Source organism: Pseudophryne corroboree, chromosome 6 (assembly GCF_028390025.1).
Source record: "Pseudophryne corroboree isolate aPseCor3 chromosome 6, aPseCor3.hap2, whole genome shotgun sequence".
In the NCBI taxonomy this organism is placed as follows: domain Eukaryota; kingdom Metazoa; phylum Chordata; class Amphibia; order Anura; family Myobatrachidae; genus Pseudophryne; species Pseudophryne corroboree.
Genome location: NC_086449.1, coordinates 723,113,616 through 723,138,089, shown reverse-complemented (window position 1 = coordinate 723,138,089; position 24,474 = coordinate 723,113,616). Strand labels below are relative to the sequence as shown.

General features: G+C 46.5%; 1 protein-coding gene across 4 annotated transcripts in view; it reads left to right on the top strand.

Moving 5' to 3' along the window:
• Positions 1 to 24,474, top strand: part of LOC134933306 (matrix metalloproteinase-21-like) — a 105,607-nt gene that overhangs the window by 34,839 nt on the left and 46,294 nt on the right. The window contains exon 1 of one of the 4 annotated variants that reach the window (XM_063928409.1): positions 21,427 to 21,555. The exons of 1 other annotated variant lie outside the window; for it this stretch is intronic. The gene's annotated coding sequence lies outside the window, so the exon portion shown is untranslated. Of the gene's footprint in view, positions 1 to 21,426; positions 21,556 to 23,380; positions 23,741 to 24,167; positions 24,253 to 24,474 lie in introns of those variants that run through there. 2 more of the 4 variants (XM_063928411.1, XM_063928410.1) reach the window with 2 other exon arrangements.

The window sequence follows — 24,474 nt, the reverse complement described above, 5'->3', positions numbered from 1 at the left end:
ACTGGGGTGACGTCTTATTGACAGTGAAGACACAGGTGTTTGACAGTCATAGGTTTTTGACCTATTATAAATAGCCCATAAGTTCAGTAAACATCAAAACAGGGACAATATAGTGCACCAAGGACCAGCTAATCTGTCCTCTGCATCCAATTTCAAATACACATGCTCATCGGCAAAGATTCACAGAGTAGTATATTAAAATGCTGTCACTTGTATGTAGAAATGCCTTGGCAGGTACTGTATGTATCATAGATCTTTCAAATGAGGTGTGTCGCGTGACTTCACTAATCTCCAATATGTCTTTTTTTTTTTTATAAACGTGGAATCAGTACTCTTCAAATAATATAAGAGGGTTGACACAGAGCTAAATGCAGAGTTGAAATCAAGTCAGACATAATTGCTCTGGCATTGCTTTGACGGAAAATGCATATGTTCTTCCGTTTTCAGAGTTAAACATTTGGTGTAAATGGTAAAGGCATATTTCTATCATCCGCCATCACAGCCTTTGTGAGACCCACCTTCAGCAGCAAGTCAAGATGAGCTTGAAATGCCTACGAATGTGCTTCATCCGTACTTATGTATGCTCAGTTCTGGAGCATGGGCAGTGCAAAAACAAGCAAACAGGTGTACACTGACCTCTGCAAAAGGCCCATGGTATACATATAGCAGAAATGCCACAGCTTTTGAATAAATTTCATGTGATTAGTGATTCTCCTATTTTTAGCAATGTTTTGGATGAAGTATGGAAAAAGGGAAAATAATTCTCTTTAAATAGACAATGGCATTTTGGCTAAAAGCACCGTGCATACAGCATCTTGGCAGATGAGTATACACCTTGGCTGTCAGAGTGATGTACAGGATGATAGAATGCTGTGCTGTTCCAGCAGAGGTTTGGGACAGGCTGGCACACCTCTAGTACACAATGAGCAAATACCTAACTGCAGGAACAACACGCAAGCTTCTGCCTTCCCCACAGGTCTGCAGGTGCAGCAGAGAAACCACACACAGTGATAATAGGCTAGTTTCAAATTCTACATTTAAATGCAAACCATGTGTGTGGTTATATTATCACAGCCCAAGAAGGCTGCCATTTTTTAATCTAGGAAACCTACTCAAGGGTGTAGCTACCGTAGGTGCAGGCAGTGCAGCTGCTATGGGGCCCAGAGCTGAGAGGGGCCCAACTTCCCTGTCAAAGTTACATGCGTTATATACATTTTTCGCCAATGGGTGGTACGTAGGGGTCCTTTCAAACTTTTTCCTTGGGTCCTGCAATATATCTAGGCATGCCCCTGGACCTGCTCATTGTAGTGTGGTATAAAGTGAACTGGAGGGCATTTTAATGTTATATAATATGAACTGTGGCACTGTAATGAGGCACAATATGAACGGGAAGCACTATATATGATAATGTGTATTGGGGGTACTGTGTGGCATAATGTGTACTGGCAGCTCTGAAATGTGACATAGGGTAATCTTAAGCACTACTACGATTCATAAAAGAAACTAGGACCCTACTGTGGGGCATGACATTAAATAAGACTCTACTATGGTTCAGAAAATGAACTAGGGCACTATTATATGGCATAAAATTAACAACTGCTGCAGAGAAGTGTCTCTCTAGAAGCATTGAGATGGGTGCCACTTCAAAATGTTGCTATGGGGCCCACAAAGTTCTGGCTATGCCCCTGAACCTACTGCATTAAATAAAGGGACCCCTGTTTATACATGACACAATATGGAGGGGCCTAAGGGCTAGACATCAAGACCATGGGGTATAGACGGGATCCGCAGGAGACATGGGCACTCTAAAGACTTTTCATTGGGTGTGAACTGGCTCCTCCCTCTATGCCCCTCCTCCAGACCTCAGTTGCAGGAACTGTGCCCAGGGAGACTGACATTTCGAGGAAAGGAATTACTTAACTAGTGGTGAGATATCTACCAACTCACACCCTCAACCATGCCGCACACATGGCATTCAACATAACACACGCCAACAGGCATGAACTAATTGCAGCAACATGCTGAAACCAAGATAACACAACTTGTGTAACTGTAATAACTAAACTGCAGGTAAAGTACGCACTGGGACGGGCGCCCAGCATCCTCTACGGACTAGGAGAAAAGGATTTACCGGTAGGTTATCAAAATCCTATTTTCTCATACGTCCTAGAGGATGCATGGGACGACATCAAGACCATGGGGTCTATACCAAAGCTCCAGTACGGGCGGGAGAGTGCGGATGACCCTGCAGCACCGATTGACCAAACTTGAGGTACTCATCGGCCAAGGTGTCAAATTTGTAGAACTTAGCAAATGTGTTTGACCCTGACCAAGATTTTGCCAGAACACAAAATGCCCACTAACATTCAGCGCTTTTATAATGTTAATCACACAATTATATAGCACCAAATTCACTGTGGCCCCCCCTGTTTTGCACCCTGATACTTGTTCAGTAGTGGAGGAGGACCAGTGTTGTCTCTGCAGCCTGAGGAGAGAGAGAAAATGGCGCTGAGCAGTGTGCTGGCTGACTGAGGAGGAAGCGCCACTCTTCAATGGTGTGTTTCTCCTCAGCTTTCATCAAGTAATTTTTTATACTGGCGGGGGTAGGACTGTGCCTCAGCAACTTATGCCCCTTATTTATGCCAGTTTCCATAGGTTTCATGCTGCCCAGGGCGCCCCCCCCGCGCCCTGCAGTGCCTGTGTATGTGTGGGCAACATGGCGCGCTGCGCTCCTGCCAGCCGCGCTGTACCTTTAGCCGTCACTTTCTTGATTGAAGATCTGTCTTCTAACACTCACCTGTCTTCTGACTTCTGGCTCTGTGAGGGGGGTGACGGGGTGCTGTGGGAGTGAGCATCTAGACACGGCTAGCGTTCAGTTCCCTTCAGGAGCTAATGGTGTCCTGTCAGCCAGAAGCAGATCCATGGAACTCTTTAGGAAGTTGGTTCCTACTTCTGCCCCCTCAGTCCCACGAAGCAGGGAGTCTGATGTCAGCAGATCTCCCTGAAAATAAAAAACCTAACATAAGTCTTTTCAGAGAAACTCAGTAGAGCTCCTCAGAGTGCATCCAGTCGACCTGGCCCCATTTCTAAAACTGAGGTCTGGAGGAGGGGCATAGAGGGAGGAGCCAGTTCACACCCAATGAAAAGTCTTTAGAGTGCCCATGTCTCCCGCGGATCCCGTCTATACCCCATGGTCTTGATGTCGTTCCCAGCATCCTCTAGGACGTATGAGAAAAGGGGTGGAACCTAAAGAGGGGTGGAGCCTTGCTGATCCCCCGATCGCATCATTGTGGGGCCATGCCCAGCACTCTCAGAGTTGCTGGCTGTCCCTAGGCTCCCCCTCGGCGTTGTGAATACATGCCGTGCACGTGCGCACAGCATCGATTCTCCTTTTCTTCTGCGATGTGTGCGCTTCCCCCAACTCCCTCTCCTTTCCCGTCGCGGGACACTGCTGGCCGCGGGTGGGACAGCAAGACAGTCCCTGGAAAACGGGAGGTATGCATTCAGGTGATACTAAAAAAATGTGAAAAGGGTATGAAAACACCCTTTTTCACATTATTTTTGTAAAAACATTGATAATAAATATGCCCATGTAAGAAATTATTACTGCCGGATCTAAAATCTGATAGTTAATAAACAGGTTCTCTTTTCTGCGTGTAACAGCTGCCCTTTTCACATAGAGAATGACGCTTTCACCGGTACTGGGATGCCGCCAGGTCTTATACTCAGGAAAGAAGGGGCTTATATAATCAACAGGTGATCACAGGAGTATTGGCTGGAGCAGATATAAGCAGTATTAACCCCAGGGCAGGACTGATGCTATGAGGGCTACAGATGGTAATACAGCAGCAGGGGTAACCACAGAGCAGGACTTAGTGTTCTATTTACTAAGCCTTGGATGGAGATAAAGTCGCTGGAGGTAAAGTACCAGCCAATCGGCTCCTAACTGTCATTTTTCAAACACAGCCTGTGGCATAGCAGTTAGAATCCGATTGGCTGATACTTTATCTCCAGCGACTTTATCCCCATCCAAGGTTTAGTAAAAAATAATCCCCTAAGCCTGAGGTAGCTTTCAGATGGTATGTGCAGCAGAGGTGGATGACCACAGGGCAGAACTGAGGCTGTGGTAATTAACAGATGATGTGTGCAGCAAAGACAAAGACAAATGGGCTCATATATCAATGAGTGATACATTTCACTGTGACTGATAAATTGCACCAGCCAATCAGCTCCTAACTGCCATGTTACATACTGTGTTTGAAAAATGAGTTAGGAGCTGATTGGCTGGTGCAATTTATCACTCACAGTGAAATTTATCACTCGTTGATAAATGAGCCCAAAAGTTCCTAATACAAGGCTGAGGTCTCCAGGTACAACAAGCACGGGCAGGGCATACGCAGCAGGAGATACCAGGAGTCAGGATACACAGGAACAGGTAGCTTGATATCAGGGCATAATGCTATAACTGGCAAGGAGGCTGAGGCTAACATAGAGCCCAGCCTCTAAATTAGAGCATCCCGGCTGCTAGGTAACAGCCGGGACTATCAACTCTCTCGCAGCCACAAGAGTCCCAGTTGCTAGGATTGATGTCCCGGTTGCCTGGCAACAGACAGAACCTGCAATGGAGGTAAGCTGCGATGGCGGCTCATAACAATGTTATCATTATTCATTGGAGGTTCAGCCAGACTCATGTCCCCTGTGTCACCTCTTGCCATGTGTCCCATCTAGCCTCCACCTCCTGTATCTCTCCAACCTCCTGCCCCCTGTGTCTCTTTTGCCCCATGTCACTTCAGCCTCCTGCCCTGTCACTCCAGCCGTCTGTCTTTCCAGCCTCTTGCCCCATGTCTCCAGTCCTGTCTTTCCCGCCTCCTGCTTCTTATCACTACTGGCCCCTGTCATTCCAGCCTTCTGCCCCTTGTGTCTTTCCAGTCTTGTGTTACTCCAGCCTACTTTCTTTCCAAACTTCTTCCCCCTGTGTTGCACCTTTGCATAGTCACTCCATCCTCCTTCCCCCATGTCACTCCAGCTTCCTGCCACTCCAGCCTATGCCTCTCCAGCCTCCTGTCTTATGTCACTCTAGCCTCCTGCCCCCATCTCACTCCTCCAGCCTCCTGCCCCCCCATGTCACTCCATCCTCCCATCTCCTGTGTCACACCAGCCTCCTGTCCCATGTCACTCCAGCCAGAGACGGATAACTGGCAAAGTGGTACAAGCGAGCGCCTAGGGCCCAGTGGTCCTAGTGGGCATGGCACCTGACTGCTGCTGGTGGTGTGAGCAAGCCTGGGTGATAATTCCCATACTATAGCAGGGAGCCTCCCCTCTGCTGCTCACTGACTGGCAGCACAAGCGTGAACGGTAATCTGCCCGAAGCATGGCGAGCGAACACGGTGCACTAATTGGGGTTCCTGGTCACTCTACGAAGAAAACGACACCAAAAAAACATAAAAAATTAATGTTGACCTTTTGACCTGTCGACCTAGAACATGTCGACCTAAAGACCCTGTCGACCTAGACACCCTGTCGACCTAGTTACTGTCGACCAATAGTGGTCGACCTAGACATTGTCGACCTAGTTACTGTCGACCTTCCATACCACACCCCTCATTTACCATCCTCATCCCGTAGCGAAGCACGAGTATTCAGCTATCTACAATGTTATTTAATATTTACATTTATGTTTGTAAACAGACATTCTTAAAATCCAGGGCAACGCCGGGTACTCCAGCTAGTATAATATATTTATACACATATATAAATTTGTATATCTCTCCTTTCTCCCACACAGCCCACTGTCTGTCTCTCCCCAATGACTCCCATGCTGTATTCCCAGCTCCCTCACCCCATCCCAAAGCCCTGCATCTCCTCACCAAGCCACTCTTACCCCATAGAGAGACTCACCTGCACTGCACCCCCTAGCACGCGGACCTGAACATACAGCCCTCACACCCCACCAGAAGAGGCCTCATGCAGGGCACTGGAATCCCGCTGCCATGTCCTGAAAGTGCCTACAACAGAGACAGACCCTCCAACATGACCCGCCCCACTAGGTACAAAATGCTCTGTTTCTGGACTTCCCTCTTAATTTATGATTACCAGCACCTGTGTTGAACTAGTTAAATGATAAGAAAGCTGTTTCTTCACAGGTGATGGCAATAATAAATTAAGAGGGAAGTCCGGAAACAGAGCATTTTGTACCTCGTGGGGCGGGTCATGTTGGAGGGTCTGCAGAGATGGACCCGGAAGAGCGGGTGCACACTGGTGCTGCACAGTCACTGTGTATGAGAGGCTATGAGCCTACGCCCACACCGCCTACAGCTTGCTGCCCTATTTGGACAAGACGGCTCACATTCCTGCCGGGCACTAAGTGGCATATCCTTGGGGCCCCTCTGATCCTTGGGGCCTGTCGCCGGCCCTGGATATTGTGATCATAATTCTACTGTATTTTATCCCTTTACAATAATCCTGACCACATATTACAGCACCCAGATCACAATAAGTAGTAGTGAACAGGTGAAAAAGAAAAAGAAGTTAAAAGGATTCATGTCTGAAGTTACTGCTATGTACTATGGTGCTCAGGGATGTGTATATCCTATTGCTGAATTGCTGTACACTGCAAATCCAGCCTGAAGCTTCAATGAAGAAAACTAATGCTTGCACTATTTTTCTGCATTTATTTTTTTTGCATTTGCATTGAAGGTTGAGAAATACTTGACCATACTATCTGTATTGGAAACATTGGGGTCCATTTATCAATGATTTTCAGCTTTTTAAAACTTGTTGCATATGAAAATGGTGCTCCAGCCAATCAGCTCCCAACTGTCACCTTTCAAACACATGACAGTTAGGAGCTGATTGGCTGGAGCACCATTTATCATGCACAACAAGTTTTAAATAGCTAAAAGTAATTGATAGAATGGGTCCCAATGTTTCCTAGTTTACGTTATGTTACAGCCACATTTGGCAAAACTGTGTATTTGGGATATGCAGTTATTCATGAATTTAGTAGCACAGCCCACTGTCACGGTTGGGACTGTATTCTACCAGTTATGGGGGTCATTCCGAGTTGATCGCACGTAGCAACTTTTTGCTGCTCGTGCGATCAACTTGACGCCGCCTATGGGGGAGTGTATTTTAGCATAGCAGGGCTGCGAATGCTTGTGCAGCCCTGTTATGCTAAAAAAGTTTCCTGCAAAACAAGACCAGGGTCAGACTTACTTACCCTGTGCGACGGATCCAGCGACGAAGGTCCCGGGATTGACGTCAGACATCCGCCCTCCAAACGCCTGGACACGCCTGCGTTCGGATCTCCACGCCCGGAAAACGGGTAGGAGCCCACCCGGAACGCCTCCTCCCTGTCAATCTTCTTGCGATCGCGCTAGCGATCACTTTCTTCTTTGTTGCGGCCGCCGTGCATGCGTTGTTCCGACCCATTTGCACCGCAGCGAAGAACCGTTGCGTGCAAACGGGTCGGATTGACCCCCTATATCCGTTCACTGCTGCTCTGTATGGGTGATTAAGAGTTACAGGATGAAAGAAGGGGGGACTGGAGGCAGACAAGGGTAGCCTACCACTTCTCAGCACCCAAGCACCTTCCATAACGTAGACACATTATGCCTTCTATCCTAAGATGATCTAAAATGTTGGGAGTTAGTTATGGTTACAAAATATACATCCATATACTGTATAGAGATATGGTTAACAAATTGGCCATGTAAAACTTACATATGGTTACAGTACTGTAGTATTAGTTCACATGCATGCTACACATCTGCAGTTTTCACCCTGCAAACATGTTACATGGATAACTGCAATGCAGTCATGTAGAATAATTCATATCTATTTGGATTAGCATCTCCAAAGTGATATCTATATATATAAATGCGAAAGCCCTCTCACTGACTGACTGATTGATTGACTGACTCATCACTAATTCTCCTTCTTCCAGATACGATAAGAAGCTGAAATTTAACATAGGTATTCTTCATGTGGGAAATAGGAAAACTATGTAATTAGAATTTTAATAAACCTCCCCTAAAGGGGAAGAAAAGGGGTTGACATAATGACATCATTATCAATGCGTGGCTTGCGTTGCGTGAATGATAACGCCCAAATGGACAATCGGATCAAAATTTGAATTGCACCTCCAGTGGGTAGAATTTAATACACTACAAAAATGGTCCTGTCACTTTTTACCATATCTGCTACGGGTGCTCCTGGGGTAAAGCCAAGAACATTGGATTAATATTTACTTACATTAAGACTTCTCAAATTTAAAGCTCTATAGATTTACCACATTTTTAACACTCACTTATATTTACAACCGTGAAAATCAGAAACTTCTGTGTGAAGAACGGGTAGAACAGCTAGTCTCTATATACAAGACAATTTTCAGTCATACAGTATATACATCAGGGCTGGCCAAACCGGTCCTCGAGATCTACCAACAGTTCATGTTTTCCAGGCCTCCTAGAGATCTGTAGAATTGTCAGTTAGGAATGAATGCAGCACATCTTAATTAGTAATGACTACACCTGTGCACCAGCTAGGTGGTCTGGAAAATGTGAACTGTTGGTAGATCTCGAGGACTGGTTTGTCCAGCTCTGATATACATCATGTATCATCAGTAACTGCAGATTGTTCCTGGTTCATAGTTGTACACTAATGATGCCGCAGATGCAATTTTTGAGGATGTGCGAAAATCTGCTAATGTAACAGTCGCCAGGATTTGTACAGAGAGGCCCACCGGAGCCTTCGCACCTGCCCGCAACTGCACACATATTCACAGCAACAACGCAGATACGGAAAACATTGACTTCTCGAGTACGTCTACGATCACTCAGTATTTCAGCACCTGAGACGCTGGAGATACGATTCTTGCATACAGGATCGCAGTCAGTGGCTAATACACGGTGCTAAAATGCCCACGTTTTTGTCAGCATCCTACGTTACCTCCCACAAAATGGCCGCACCCTGTCAACCACTTGCTAATTATTCCTCACTGCAGACATAAACGCAAATCAATCGCTGTGAGTGTGCAGCATAGGGGTATATTCAGTAACTGATCCTTTCCGACGGAAAGGATCCAACAGGTCACTATTCAATGAGCTGGCCAAATCCGACTCTTGGATTTGGCCGCTCCCAACAGCCGCTGCTCACCCATCCACGCCGCTCCGTTCCGACAGCCGCTCTCCGCTCCTCAGCCGTCCACACCACTCCGTCCCTATAGCTGCTCCTCAGCCATCCACGCCGCTCCGTCCTGACAGCCACTCCCCGCTCCTCAGCCATCAACACTGCTCCCCGCTCCTAGCCGTCCACATCGCTCCGTCCCCGCTCGTCTCCACACATGGTCCCGTCTCAACTGATCTGTCCCCCGTCTCATCTCCACGGATGACATCTCCCCGGATGACAAAGTCGGATTGACATTGTCGCAACCGGGACCAAAACCTGTCGGATTTGGCCGCGGAACATGTGGATCCGCGGCTAATCCAAAAATCCATGTGGTTTCCGACAATTTGGGAATTCCCGACTTGTCAGAAAAAATGGCCTGGCATTGAATAGGTCGGAACCCCTTCTGACCTAAATCTGTCAGAAGCTGCCGTCTTTCCAACAAGACGGCAGCTTCCGACACTTATTAAATATACCCCATAGTGTACAACTATGAATCAGGCCTATCGCCCACAGTCAATAGGAATAAATCACAGCAAATCAGAGAAGTCAGAGCTCTGTGTAGGGTAACCTGTGAGCAAAAACAAAACACACGAGAATCCAAACATATGCTAATAATAAATCACTAGAAGTAATTGGCTGTTTTGCAACTGGAATGAGACATACTCAAATTTCTCTGCCTCAGACATTACTCAGGTGCGTATGGGGCAGCCAGGGTGAGGGGCCATTCAGGTGTGGGACTGCTATAAATAACAAATAGCAATTGAAATAAAATTTTAATTGATTTCACTGGCTATGAATTAGTGCATTGTAACTCTAGGTATTTTGGTGGGTAAGGGAAACTGTACAGTTTTTTGGGATTGATCACAAGACATTGCCTGACACTGTGTACCGATACCGACATACAGTATCCAGTAATTCTCTGTTATTATTATAGTCAGCTCCTGTAAAAACTAACTTGATCCCAGGGCCGGTTCTACACCTTGTGGCGCCCAGTGCGAAAGTTTATATTGGCGCCCTCCCCTAGTGGTAAAACAGTTAGTGTGCGCCAAAGACGCGTAGCAAAATAGGGGCGTTGCTTCATAGGGGAGGGGCGTTGCCACAGTTATACCCCCAGTAGTTGTACCCCAAGTAGCTGTGCCCCCTGTAGCTGTGCCCCCAGTAGATTTGCCCCAGTAGTTGTGCCCCCTATAACTAGTGACGTGCACTGGAAATTTTTCGGGTTTTGTGTTTTGGCTTTGGATTCAGTTCCGCGGCCGTGTTTTGGATTCGGACGCGTTTTGGCAAAACCTCCCAGAAAATTTGTTGTCGGATTCAGGTGTTTTTTTTTACAAAAACCCCTCAAAAACAGCTCAAATCATAGAATTTGGGGGTCATTTTGATCCCATAGTATTATTAACCTCAATAACCATAATTTCCACTCATTTCCAGTCTATTCTGAACACCTCACACCTCACAATATTATTTTTAGTCCTAAAATTTGCACCGAGGTCGCTGGATGACTAAGCTAAGCGACCCAAGTGGCCGACATAAACACCTGGCCCATCTAGGAGTGGAACTGCAGCGTCAGACAGGATGGCAGATTTATAAAATAGTCCCCAAACAGCACATGATGCAAAGAAAAAAAGAGGTGCCCCAAGGTCGCTGGATGGCTAAGCTAAGCGACCCAAGTGGCCGACACAAACACCTGGCCCATCTAGGAGTGGCACTGCAGTGTCAGACAGGATGGCACTTCAAAAAATTGTCCCCAAACAGCACATGATGCAAAGATAAATGAAAGAAAAAAAGAGGTGCAAGATGGAATTGTCCTTGGGCCCTCCCACCCATCCTTATGTTGTATAAACAGGACATGCACACTTTAACAAACCCATCATTTCAGCGACAGGGTCTGCCACACGACTGTGACTGAAATGACTGGTTGGTTTGGGCCCCCATCAAAAAAAAAGCAATCAATCTCTCCTTGCACAAACTGGCTCTACAGAGGCAAGATGTCCACCTCCTCCTCATCGTCCGATTCCTCACCCCTTTCACTGTGTACATCCCCCTCCTCACAGATTATTAATTCGTCCCCACTGGAATCCACCATCTCAGGTCCCTGTGTACTTTCTGGAGGCAATTGCTTGTGAATGTCTCCACGGAGGAATTGATTATAATTAATTTTGATGAACATCATCTTCTCCACTTTTTCTGGAAGTAACCTAGTACGCCGATTGCTGACAAGGCGAGCGGCTACACTAAACACTCTTTCGGAGTACACACTGTAGGGGGGGCAACTTAGGTAAAATAAAGCCAGTTTGTGCAAGGGCCTCCAAATTGCCTCTTTTTCCTGCCAGTATATGTACGACTGTCTGACGTGCCTACTTGGTTGCGGTCACTCATATAATCCTCCACCATTCTTTCAATGGTGACAGAATCATATGCAGTGACAGTAGACGACATGTCAGTAATCGTTGGCAGGTCCTTCAGTCTGGACCAGATGTCAGCACTCGCTCCAGACTGCCCTGCATCACCGCCAGCGGGTGGGCTCGGAATTCTTAGCCTTTTCCTCGCAGCCCCAGTTGCGGGAGAATGTGAAGGAGGAGCTGTTGATGGGTCACGTTCCGCTTGACTTGACAATTTTCTCACTAGCAGGTCTTTGAACCTCTGCAGACTTGTGTCTGCCGGAAAGAGAGATCCAATGTAGGCTTTAAACCTAGGATCGAGCACGGTGGCCAAAATGTAGTGCTCTGATTTCAACAGATTGACCACCCATGAATTCTGGTTAAGCGAATTAAGGGCTCCATCCACAAGTCCCACATGCCTAGCGGAATTGCTCCATTTTAGCTCCTCCTTCAATCCCTCCAGCTTCTTCTGCAAAAGCCTGATGAGGGGAATGACCTGACTCAGGCTGGCAGTGTCTGAACTGACTTCACGTGTAGCAAGTTCAAAGGGTTGCAGTACCTTGCACAACGTTGAAATCATTCTCCACTGCGCTTGAGTCAAGTGCATTCCACCTCCTTTGCCTATATCGTAGGTAGCTGTATAGGCTGAATGGCCTTTTGCTGCTCCTCCATCCTCTGAAGCATATAGAGGGTTGAATTCCACCTCGTTACCACCTCTTGCTTCAGATGATGGCGGGGCAGGTTCAGGAGTGTTTGCTGGTGCTCCAGTCTTCGGCACGCCGTGGCTGAATGACGAAAGTGGCCCGCAATTCTTCGGGCCACCGACAGCATCTCTTGCACGCCCCTGTCGTTTTTTAAATAATTCTGCACCACCAAATTCAATGTATGTGCAAAACATGGGACGTGCTGGAATTTGCCCACATGTAATGCACGCACAATATTGGTGGCATTGTCCGATGTCACAAATCCCCAGGAGAGTCCAATTGGGGTAAACCATTCTGCGATGATCTTCCTCAGTTTCCGTAAGAGGTTGTCAGCTGTGTGCCTCTTCTGAAAAGCGGTGATAGAAAGCGTAGCCTGCCTAGTAACGAGTTGGCGTTTGCGAGATGCTGCTACTGGTGCCGCCGCTGCTGTTGTTGCTGCGGCAGGCAATACATCTACCCAGTGGGCTGTCACAGTCATATAGTCCTGAGTCTGCCCTGCTCCACTTGTCCACATGTCCGTGTTTAAGTGGACATTGGGTACAACTGCATTTTTTAGGACACTGGTGACTCTTTTTCTGAGGTCTGTGTACATTCTCGGTATCGCCTGCCTAGAGAAGTGGAACCTAGATGGTATTTGGTACCGGGGACACAGTACCTCAAGCAATACTCTAGTTCCCTGTGAATTAAACGGTGGATACCGGAAACACGTTTAACACCGCCCAGGCTGCCAAGGCCTGAGTTATCCGCTTTTCAGCAGGATGACTGCTGTGATATTTCATCTTCCTCGCAATGGACTGTTGGACAGTCAATTGCTTACTGGAAGTAGTACAAGTGGTCTTCCGACTTCCCCTCTGGTATTACAATCGACTCCCAGCTGCAACAACAGCAGCGCCAGCAGCAGTAGGCGTTACACTCAAGGATGCATCGGAGGAATCCCAGGCAGGAGAGGACTCGTCAGACTTGACAGTGACATGGCCTGCAGGACTATTGGCGTTCCTGTCTAAGGAGGAAATTGACACTGAGGGAGTTGGTGGTGTGGTTTGCAGGAGCTTGGTTACAAGAGGAAGGGATTTAGTTGTCAGTGGACTGCTTCCGCTGTCACCCAAAGTTTTTGAACTTGTCAATGACTTCTGATGAATGCGCTCTAGGTGACGTATAAGGGAGGATGTTCCTAGGTGGTTAACGTTATTACCCCTACTTATTACAGCTTGACAAAGGCAACACATGGCTTGACAAATGTTGTCCGCATTTCTGTTAAAATAATTCCACACCGACGAGGTGATTTTTTTTGTAATTTGACCAGGCATGTCAATGGCCATATTCGTCCCACGGACAACAGGTGTCTCCCCGGGTGCCTGACTTAAACAAATCACCTCACCATCAGAATCCTTCTTGTCAATTTCCTCCTCAGCGCTAGCAACACCCATATCCTCATTCATTCTTTGCTGTGCTTTTGCCAGCTTAAGTCTTTTCATTTTTCTTGTGGGAGGATGAGTGCTTCCATCCTCATGTGAAGCTGACCCACTAGTCATGAGGAACATAGGAGAGGGCCTCAGCCGTTCCTTGCCACTCCGTGTCGTAAATGGCATATTGGCAAGTTTACGCTTCTCCTCAGACGCTTTTAATTTAGATTTTTGGGTCATTTTACTGAACTTTTGTTTTTTGGATTTTACATGCTCTCTACTATGACATTGAGCATCAGCCTTGGCAGACGACGTTGATGGCATTTCATCGTCTCGGCCATGACTAGTGGCAGCAGCTTCAGCACGAGGTGGAAGTGGATCTTGATCTTTCCCTATTTTACCCTCCACATTTTTGTTCTCCATTTTTTAATGTGTGGAATTATATGCCAGTAATATATCAGTAGCAGTGGACTACTGTACCGTACTGCTATATATTATACTAGTGGTCAGCAAAATTATGCACTGTCCTCCTACTATATATATACTGCGCAAAACTTAAATGCAGCCCTGGTATTGATGGATAGTATACTTGACGACACAGAGGTAGGTAGAGCAGTGGACTACTGTACTGTACTGCTATATATTATATACTGGCGGTCAGCAAAAGTATGCACTGTCCTCCTACTATATATATACTGCGCAAAACTTAAATGCACCACAGGTATGGATGGATAGTATACTTGACAACACAGAGGTAGGTAGAGCAGTGGACTACTGTACCGTACTGCTATATATTATATACTGGTGGTCTGCAAAATTATGCACTGTCCTCCTACTATATATATACTGCGCAAAACTTAAATGCACCACAGGTATGGATGGATAGTATACTTGACGACACAGAGGTAGGTAGAGCAGTGGACTACTGTACCGTACTGCTATATATTATATACTGGTGGTCAGCAAAATTATGCACTGTCCTCCTACTATATATATACTGCGCAAAACTTAAATGCACCACAGGTATAGATGGATAGTATACTTGACGACACAGAGGTAGGTAGAGCAGTGGACTACTGTACCGTACTGCTATATATTATATACTGGTGGTCTGCAAAATTATGCACTGTCCTCCTACTATATATATACTGCGCAAAGCTTAAATGCACCACAGGTATGGATGGATAGTATACTTGACGACACAGAGGTAGGAAGAGCAGTGGACTACTGTACCGTACTGCTATATATTATATACTGGTGGTCATCAAAATTATGCACTGTCCTCCTACTATATACTACAATGCAGCACAGATATGGAGCGTTTTTCAGGCAGAGAACGTAGATATTTTCACTTCAGCACACTGAGCACAGATATTTGCAAGCACACTGAGCACAGATATTTGCAGCACACAGATATTTGCAGCACACTGAACACAACTGAGAGAACGCTGCACACGTCCTCTCCCTATCATCTCCAATGCACGAGTGAAAATGGCGGCGACGTGCGGCTCCTTATATAGAATACGAATCTCGCGAGAATACGACAGCGGGATGATGACGTTCGGGCGCGCTCGGGTTAACCGAGCAAGGCGGGAGGATCCGAGTCTGCCTCGGACCCGTGTAAAATGGGTGAAGTGTGCAGGTTGGAGAAGGCCACAAACACGTATATGCTACCACTGCTATTTTTTTTATCTATAATCATTGTTGATTACATTTTTTTTTTCATCCCCTTCACAGTCTACAACATTCAACAGCGGAAAAAGAAACTGAACAAAACATAACAAACTGTCAGAGCAATGACGTCCATTATTGTGGAGCACCTGCGTGAGGCAGATAGTGAGCTGAATTCCCAGGCAGATGAACGAATTGAGAGATATCTTGCGTTCAAAAAGGAAATGCATCAATTATTTATGACACAGTTAATGGCCATGCCTGATAGGCAGATGTCATTTTTTGAGCGCACGTTTGCACGTACTCTAGGGAATACCACACAAGCACAACAGCAAGAGCCAGCCTACCCACAGCACCCATATGGTCCATACAACTATGAGCCTCCCTCAAATCCCACAACACAAATCCCGTAATCTTCAGAATATCAGGTGTATAGACAATTGTCTTAAATAAGGGCAGCTGTTGATAAAAATGTTTGTGTTAAGGTTTCTGTTAGCGTTTTACTATGTTATTATATTGTTACCTCAGAAATGTGCAGCAGTGGGATCCAAATATTGGGGTTACCCTGATACCTACAAACCCAAACGTTATGGGGATTTTTACAGAGTGTTCTGTTTGCACTTTACTCTTTTATAATGTAACCTCAAGGATGTGCGGCAGTGGGATCCAAATATTGGGGTTACCGAAAGCCAAACGTTATGGGGATTTTTACAGAGTGTTCTGTTTGCACTTTACTCTTTTATAATGTTACCTCAAGGATGTGCGGCAGTGGGATCCAAATATTGGGGGTTACCCTGATACCTTATTATCGCCCCTATGCGTATAAGACCTCGTAAACCACAACGTCGAGCTCCCTGGTTTGACAACAGTGTTAGTGAGCTCAAGAAAAGGGGGCATAGACTGGAAAGATGATGGAGGAAGACTAACCTAGTGGATGACAAAATAAAACTAATAAAGCATAACGAAGAATATCAATCGACAATCACCCGTAAGAAATCACAGCTCCTATCAAATGAGATCACAGCAGCAAACAATAGGCCAGCTCAACTTTTCCGCACAGTGGAGATGCTTTGCAAGCCAGCATGCCTGCAGACTGATGAAACCCTCTCCCAGGCAAGATGCAACAGGTTTGCAAACTTCTTTGCAGATAAAATATCCACCATCCGGGCTGGAATCTCCATAGTGCCATCAAAGGAGTGCCAAACTACACAGCCTGCCAATATAAGCCACCTGCCTTCATGGACCAGCTTTGACCCAGTGGATGTAAAGGATATTGCTGAAATTGCTCAGATTTTGCGTCCCATCACCTGTGATCTGGACCCTGCCTCAACCAAGCTTCTAATAGGTTGTATGGTTATAATTGGTCCTGACTTTGCAAAAATTGTTCAATGCTCTTTGCAGACAGGCATTTTTCCAGGACCCCTAAAGGAAGCAATTGTTAGACCTTTTCTTAAAAAACCTAATTTAGATCCCGACTGCATGACCAACTACAGACCGGTATCAAACCTTCCTTTTCTAGGAAAGGTTATTGAGAAAGTGGTTGCAAATCAACTGGAAACCCGCCTGACAACCTATGATATTTATGATCCATTCCAATCAGGATTCAGGAGAAGACATAGCACTGAAACAGCCCTGGTGTGTGTGTTAAATGATCTTCTGATGGCAAGAGACAGAGGTGACTGTTCAATATCAATCCTTCTGGATCTCTCTGCAGCATTTGATACCGTGGACCATGGGCTTCTGATTGAGCGACTGATACATTTTTGTGGACTGGATGGCACAGTCCTAAGCTGATAGAACTGTACATATAATGGTGGACGTGCCGTTATCATGACAACTGATAACCAATTGTAAAATAGTGTGACTATAGGCATTGTGGGTATGGAGGAATCATTAAGTTGTTATGGAGAGCAGATTAATGTGGAATGGCTGTGTTTATAAGGAAGATAATACATATGGGTATATTCCCCCTAGTGCGGACCAGCTTTTATATATAACCAATTTAGATGATTAGATGGATAAAACTGTATTTACACTGTTTGTTTTATGAATTCATGTATAAATGAGTATTAATTAGAGCATATAGCAATGTATTTTAACATAATGAATTATATCCATTGGAAATTGAGAATATTTAGAAGGAATAATCATGTGATTGGTGGATGGAATCAGGTGACCAAGGCTATAGGGTATATAAACCCCAGTTGTTTTGTCTGACTTTACACCCTGAGGAAGGAAGGGATTCCGAAACGCGTTGGTGTTCTGAAGGATTCCTGACCGCTGATGTCCACTCATGATTAACCCTATTGGTTTTTAAAGTTTTCCTTTTTGGTGACATCTTGGAGGAGCACTGTATCCAAAACTTTTTCTCGGGAGCAGTATGGTGAGAAGTGCTTCTTCCTAGAGAAATTATTTTTTAAGCCTTGGGGTTTAGAGTGGAACAAAACAACTTTTTCAGCCAGATCAGGAAGGGATATAGAATTTATGTTTTTAAATGGACTATTTTTTATGAAGAAATAAACTGTTTTTATGAACCTTCGGTCACGTTTGTTCGGTGGAAAATTTGCTGATTGGTGCCTTGGACTAAAGAAACCTTTGGATTCACATAGGGCTTTGAGCCTAGGTCAGTGTCATTCTATAGGAGTTCATATATGATTATCGGTGGAAGAAAGACAACTATCAGTTAAAAAGAAACCTTTATGTGAACGCATCTTACTGAGTTACGGTGAGTTCGAAGGTTCCTTTATGGTGACGGCACCACTGATTAATTGTACCCTTCCACCTATATCAATAATACACAGGTCATCAGGATAGATCTGGAGCATCTAGCAGCGCTCGAGGACCACTCTCCATTGTTTGTGTATACAGTCCTAAGCTGGTTCAAATAATTTCTCACAGGCAGGTCACAGAGAGTATCGTCTGGAGTATACTCATCACCATCAGTGCCATTGCCATGTGGTGTCCCACAAGGTTCTATACTATCCCCCATGCTTTTTGCAGTATACGTGCTCCCGCTGGGTGAAATAATCAGGCGCCATGGCCTGGTCTACCACTGCTATGCAGATGATACACAACTGTACTTATCCTTTGCTCCGGGCACTGATAACCCGATAGCAACCCTATGAAGACATCTGTGAAACTAAAAATAAAGGTTTATTACAATTTATGCATCATTAAAAAAAAAGCCCAAGCCTATTTCAAACATATTAGTAAAACAGTGCTTACCAGTATTTGTGGTCCACTACGGCTTGAAGGACAATGGCTTGCCAACCCTTTCGATTGTAGTATGCTGGGTTGTCACGGGGGGCAATGATGGGGATGTGGGTCCCATCTATGGCACCAGCACACTGTGGGTAGCCATGCTTCTTAAATCCTTTTATAGTCTCATCTAGCCGCTGTCCTTGTGACATTGAAATAAAGCGATGGTACATGGTATCCCGCAATGTCCGCATGATCTAGTAGACAATCTTGCAGACCGTGCCAATCCCTACTCCAAATAAACAGGAAATTGTGCGATACTCTCCAGGGGTAGCATACCACAAGAGAGCTATCGCTAATCCCCTGCTCGGGTCAATGGGCTTTTCTGGAATCTGGTGGTCTGCTTGGTGATTGTGGGGAACATGAGTTCCAAAATATAGTCGAATGTAGCACAAGACATCCTGAAATGTGCCATCCACTGCTCCTCCTGATACGCTAAAATGGTCTGCATGAATGCTTCTCCATGTCTGCGATCTCTCACCCACATTCTTCGGCTTGGTGTAGAGCTCATTCTTATGAGAGAAGTAACTGTGGCTGATTTCAGCGCTCTCCTCCTTTTTAAATAGTTGCATCGAGAACTAGCCCTCTCGGCAAAGAATTGAGCCCTCCTTTTCCAGCTCAGCAGTAGGTAACACAAGGTGAGAAGCTGCATCAAGCTGTCTGTAGCATATATAAGCAGCAAAAAACTGCAAACAGTCTGCGACTCTATGCTAGACACAGCTACTGCATCGGTCTCCATTGCTGCAATGCTTGTTGTGAGCAGGCCCCACCCCTCCCTTTTGTTCCTTTTCATGACATCATCTTGATGAGACAGTAAAAAGTCAATTTGTAATGACATCAATAGGCTATTACAGAGTTTACCTGGGTTAAGTAGAAACAGATCCAACCCGTGAATAACCCGTATCAAAGTGCAGTGGAAACGGCGGGGCCGACACGGGTTGTAGCCAGGTTAAACATCCCGGATCAGACCCGGTACTAAGGGGTATTATGCAGAGGTTATGACACAATGCAGTTATACTGTTTTAACCTTGTGACACTCACCAGCGCGTAACTTATGACAGCCTACCTTTAATGGGGGCCTGACTGTGCCTCCTAAACCTAGGGGTCTAGTGGCCTAGCGCTGGATCCAGAGATACCATGGCCTAGCGCCGACTTACCACACCAGCGGCGTTGCACCAGCCTATCCAACCTGTGGCCTAGCTCCGGATCAAAAGATAACATGGCCTAGTGCCGACTTACCACACCTGCGGTTAATCGCACCATGTCAGACATCTGGGCCTTGTGCCCTTGCCTATATTAACCCTATCGTACACACAATAGCTTTGGGCTTCCTGTCCACTGTGCCCCGGCCTGACAACTGGCTATTCCTATTGGGCCTAATGCTCGTATCGCTCTCCGGACCTAATGTCCACCTAATGCACCACAATTCTATTGGGACTAATGCCCCCTTATGTCCCCTGGGACTAGTGCCCGCCTAATGTGCCTCAGGCCTAGTGCCTGCTATGCTCGCGGGCCTAGTGCCCGAACCCTGGTGGTCTAGGGTGGGGGAACCATTTGGACTTACCCGTCCTAAGGGCTGTGACAGGACCAAGCCTGGTCCTGCCCCGACCACCACGTGGTCTTCGCCGGAGGCAGAATGACTCCCACCACCTCCGGGCTTCCTGGAGTCTTCACCTGGGCGGTAGCCAGTGAAAGCTCTTATCCGTCACACACCGCTGTCCCAGGGCTTCCGATGTCTTCACCAACAGGCGTTGGCTCTTTGTACTTCACCCGGCGGGCAGCGGCGTGTAACAGTTCTTCCACAACTGCCGCCGCCCTCCAGGACTTCCGGCGCCTTCTTCTATCTTCAATCTTCGGGAGTTCTTCTCTGCTCCCTCTCGGCCGACAAACTGCGCCCCTGTGCCCGGCGCTGGCTAATATAAGCCAGTGCCAGGGGGTGGGGCTATGACACACGAGCCAAGATTGGCTCGCCGCTGCCACTCCTGATTGGTCGCCAGCTCGTGAGCCATGATTGGCTCACAGCTGGCGCCAAATTCAAAATGCGGTGCTGTGATTGACGTGGCCTGAGTCCTGGAGGATGCAGGTCCACCGCCATCACCCACGTGGAGCAGCGGTGGCGATTCACTGCCGCCCCCACACATGCCGCCGAACTCTGCAGCCAGTTGGGCAGGTGGGGGCCAGACCAGGCCTGGTCCAGGTCCCCAGTGCTGCCTGGTGCCACTGCAGCATCCAGCCCCATGGGACGTGCCAGGATCCCTCCGGATCCCAGACCATCCCTGGCACCTAGCAGCAAGGCCAGTGACCACGCAAGTAAACTGGCCCTTGCTACATACACATTCATTTAGTATATGTAGCTAAATTAAAACTTAACTGAAATAGAGTATGTGGTACTGGATGGATGCACACCTGCTTGTGCATAATAGGCTGTCGTATAAACCTCAGAACAAAGCTCTATGAATAATGGCTATACTCTCTGCACCACAGACCAGAAACAGACACAGCTCGTTCTGATTCTGGCCGGTCTGGAACTTGCACACAGAACACTGAGTGCAGAGTGAGTGTACAATAGGAACTGCTCTGAGAATATGAATTTTTACTGTGCATAAAGACAGTGACATATCATAGAATAAATCAGAGGGGGAGATGCATCAAGCATTGGAGAAAGATAAAGTACCAATCAATCAGCTTTTAACTATAATTTTTCTAGCACAGCCTGTAATTGCCTGATTAAGCTTTGGGGAGAAGCCAGGGGCACTTAAGACGGGGACCCTCCCCCTCTTGTCAGCAATATCCCCCTGGCTGTGCCCACTGTGTGTGTGCTTCCTCCCTCCTGTTGCTACCAGCAGCAGCAGGACACCTGTTGCTGCGCTGCTGCTTTGGAGGCTGGACACGAGCAGAATTATCCAGGGCCAGCAATAGAAACCTTTGGGCCAAGTACACTGTTTTCTTCTTGGGGCTCTCTGCTAGAATCAGGTCAGTTGGCTTGAGTCTTTTTTTTACCTGTGTTTCTCTGCAACTACCTTTGTAGAAACAGATCCTTCCAGGGCAGAGAATAACTTCAGTCACAATTCACTATGCATGTAGGCAACCACATGGCCCGGAAGAGGTCTGTTTATGTAAGAATATAACCATGGCCCTTATTCCGAGTTGATCGCTCGCTAGCTACTTTTGCAGCTGTGCAAACGCATAGTGTATTTTCGCTTTGCAAGTGTACGATTGCATGTGCAGCCGAGCGAGACGAAAAAGTTTTTTGCAGTTTTAGAGTAGGTCTGATCTTACTCAGCCCTTGCGATCACTTCAGCCTGTTCGGACCCGGAATTGACGTCAGACACCCGCCCTGCAAACGCCTGGACACGCCTGCGTTTTCTCTACCACTCCCAGAAAATGGTAAATTGACACCCATAAATGCCCTCTTTCTGTCAATCTCCTTGCGAACGGCTGTGTGAATGGAATCGTCGCTAGAAGCATTGCACAGCAACAATGCTGTTTGTGCCCGTACGACGCGCGTGCATATTGCGGTGCATACGCATGCGCAGTAATAACCTGATCGATGCACTGCGAAAATCGGCAGCGTGCGATCAACTCGGAATGACCCCCCATGTCATCATCATCATCATACAACAGAGGTAATATGAGTTTTTACAGAACTGTCTTAATGAAGATTATTGTGCCTTCCCACCCTGTGTCTCTCCATAGCCTCAGCTCACCCTGTGTCTCTCCATAGCCTCTGCTCAACCTGTGTCTCTCCTTAGCCTCAGCTCACCCCTCAGCAAAAGACTGCGCATGTGTATGCATTGCAATGCGTCGGACAACAACAAAGGGTATCGCCGGTCAGCGACAGGATAGTTTGAAAATTCAGATCGCACGGGCGTTTCCAAGGTGATTGACAGGAAGAGACCGTTTGTGTGTGGTAACTGATCATTTACTGGGAGCGTCCGGAAAAACGCAGGCGTGCCCAAGCGTTTTCAGGGAGGGTGTCTGACGTCAGCTCCGGCCCCAGTCAGCCTCTTCTCATCACACTGTAGGAGTAAGTCCTGGGCTGCGCACTGACTGCACACACTGGATTTTTGCAACTCGGTGTACACATGCGATCGCACACTTGCACAGCAAACTTACATTCCCCTTTGGGCGGCGACTATCTGATCGCAGGAAATCAAAGTTAGCCCAGCGATCAGGTCTGATAGAGAGGTGTCTGAGCATCATTCTGTATTCCAGCGAATTCTCGTTTATTTTTCTCTTTTGATTTATCCCATTTTATACGTGCATGAAAGTATGAGATATAGCTTTATCAGCTCTGCATGGATTCCTATACTCACTCCCCTATATGTCTGATGTAAACTAAAGTATAGGTTTGAAAAGCAGAGATGAGGCGCCAATAACTGCATGGTTACTTTGACATAACTCCTGTAACAGTTGATAAAATAAAACATCTCTTCTCAGAACAAACATTTGTCAGACTGGTAAGAAGAACGGAATCCCTTTAGACCACCTACAGACTTTGCCCTTTAAAGAGGATCCAATGTAATGAGTCACCACTTGCTGTAACTCATTGGTTACACTAACTAGGAATTGTATACACTCACGCTTAATGGACCACTTAAGCCCCAGATAAGAAACATAGAAATAGTATATCCTGACATATACCCGCAGTTCTTAGACAGCAATTACATCCTAACTCCACTGCAGATGGCTACAGCTTCTTTACATCCTTTCACAATCCAACTATTCTTCACTTCCCCTTGTATATAAATTCTTGCACGCAGGGCCCTTCACGCTCTTTACACTCAGGGCCCTTCACCCTCCATAGCACATGTACAGAGCACCAGTGTGGTTCACAGCTGGATCTAAGGGTAACTGCTGCTCTTCCAAATGAGCTCTGTGGCGCACTCGCTGCTGCTGCAAAGTTAATCTGCAATAGGGGACAGGATGGCCCCCGCCTGGTGCCGCTCAGCCTGCACTGCAGCAAGTGACAGTGTACCCGCCGCTGCTGCTGGACTGTGAGATGGGACCCACCGGTGAACGCTGATTCGCCATGCTGCAGACAGCAGCTGAATCTCATGAGTTCAACCCTGACCCACTGGTCGTTATTACTGTCCTGCCAATTCACTGCGGACTCCGATGTCTGTAGACCAGCTGACAGCGCTATCTATATAATCATGTAAGTTGTGTATTTGTTTTCCCTTTTTGTTTTTTTTAAGGACGGGAGCACCAAACTCCAATTTGCCTCTCGGCGACCGGGATGAACTAACGCCCCTGAGTAGCGGTGTAAATATCACAATAGTAGTGGTATGTACTTAGGGTGTCTATAATAAAGCTCAGGAGGAGGATGATCTCATGCTAGACATTGTCCTCTTCCCGACATTGCAGGTTAATATTCCGGAATCATTGAAGTTACAAGTGAACAGAGGTGATTATCCCAGTGTCAGCTGTCTGAGGAAAGCAGGAGCAGTCAGCTGTATACAAGTAGCCCCTGCACAGGAGATATAGTACATCATTAGGTTTGGCATTCCCTGCTCTATTTGTGATAAGCTAACAGCTTGTGTGACAGCTCAGAAGAAAGCCATGATTTATGTAGGGGCGGACTCACATCCCTGCTCTGACCTTGTTAAAGACCCGCCATCCATAGGCTTCAGAGTAAGCATAAGGAGCATACAGCAAGAGGCTGAGCAAGTAAGTGCATCTTGGGATGTGATGGGAACCTTCACAGTAGGTGTTATTGTTATCCCATTATTGCTGCTTATCTAACCTAGATAAAACAAACATTTTTGTTACAGAAGAAAAGATCAAAGAGCCCAGGCAAATTAAATGTGCTATTTTTTTTTTATTACAAAAAAATTGAATTTGTAGAACTGTAACTTAATGTTAGATTGCACTATACTTTATCTGGAGGCA